This window comes from Gavialis gangeticus, unplaced genomic scaffold, assembly GCF_001723915.1.
Source record: "Gavialis gangeticus isolate Ggan-Ray unplaced genomic scaffold, GavGan_comp1, whole genome shotgun sequence".
NCBI classification, from domain to species: domain Eukaryota; kingdom Metazoa; phylum Chordata; order Crocodylia; family Gavialidae; genus Gavialis; species Gavialis gangeticus.
In genome coordinates this window covers 18,070,362-18,071,700 of record NW_017729003.1, presented here as the reverse complement: position 1 = coordinate 18,071,700, position 1,339 = coordinate 18,070,362, and the positions used below count along the sequence as shown (strand labels likewise).

Below are 1,339 nucleotides of genomic sequence, written 5' to 3'. Positions count from 1 at the left end.
CTCATTCAGCTTTATGGGAACAGGTGTATCAGCTTATTGTTAATAGATTAGGAAAGACTGCAGTCCAGCATGTCAGAGGTCATCAGAAGACAAAGAATAAAGAAGGACTATGGACTAATTGGGCAGATGCAGTGGCAAAAGAAGTATCCATAAAGGGAAAGGAATGCCACCAGGTGGCAGTGCTTACTTGGCAAACTCAAAGAAAATAAGATGCAATAAGCCTAGGTGATTTAAAAGAATGGCGGGAAAATGACAAAGACTTGAAAAGCCTTCTAGGCAGAGATGATGTAATACAACTAGAAGGTGTGATTTGGAGAATTAACCCAACTACTCAGGCTAGACAGTAGGTAGTTCCAGAAGAAGTCATCTATGAATTAATACAGTTTGTACATTAGAAAGGACACCTAGGGTGGAAATGTCCATGGAGATAGTCTCTCAAACAGGATGGTGGCCCTCTGTAAGCCAAGATGTCAAACAATGGGTAGACAATTGTTTGCCCTGTGCCATGGTGAATGCTGATTCTAGTAAAACAAAGGTACAACTGAGGCATCAGAGGATTAATGGGCCTTAGTCAAGAATACAGGTGGATTACATCAGACCCCTGCCTAGTACTAATAATGGAAACAGGTATTGCTTAGTAGTAATAGATCTTTTTTTCAAAATGGATTGAAGCCATCCCAACTAGATGTAACACTGCTAATATAACTGCAAAGCAGTTATTAAACATGTTTTCATGGTAGGGAGTACCTAAAGAAATAGGTTTGGATCAGGGTTCTCATTTTGTTGCAGAAATTATGAAAGAACTATGTTCCATGGTAGGTATTGAACAAAAGTTTCATATTGCCAGGCTCCCTCAGAGCTCAGGTAAAGTAGCAAGAACCAACAGAACATTAAAGAAGTTGTTGGTTAAAATGGTAAATGTGATGAAAAGTATTGGGATGAAAAACTACCAGTAATTTTGATGGCACTTCATACCAATATGAACATTGTTGAAGTCTTTTACTCAATGTTTTTCTAATGTTTTATTAGTTAGTTGTTGAGATTTTATGTATTTTTGTGCCCCAAGGGACTGTTCAGTCTATTCAAGCTAAACCATGGCCATATCAGGATATAACCACAGTACAGATGGGACTGGATTTGCCACCTTTGCAGCTAGTTTTGTTTCATCCTAACCTACACATTGTATTTCAATCTATTAAGAAACACAAGCATGAAACTGTGGTTCAGATCAAACATAACAAAAAAGAAGTACTGACAATATTAGAAAAGGTCTGGAATACTGTACAGCATTCTTGCTGGGAAACTTGGATTGGATGTGTAGCAAAACCCCCAGTTTTCC

The 1,339-nt window shown here is 38.2% G+C and overlaps 1 long non-coding RNA gene across 1 annotated transcript in view; it reads right to left on the bottom strand.

The window, feature by feature from the left end:
• Nucleotides 1-1,173: 1,173 nt before the first annotated feature.
• LOC109291040 overlaps nucleotides 1,174-1,339 on the bottom strand; it is a 22,965-nt gene continuing 22,799 nt past the window's right edge. Inside the window, exon 3 of the long non-coding RNA XR_002095741.1 lies at nucleotides 1,174-1,303. This is a non-coding gene — a long non-coding RNA (uncharacterized LOC109291040). The remainder of the gene's footprint in view (nucleotides 1,304-1,339) is intronic.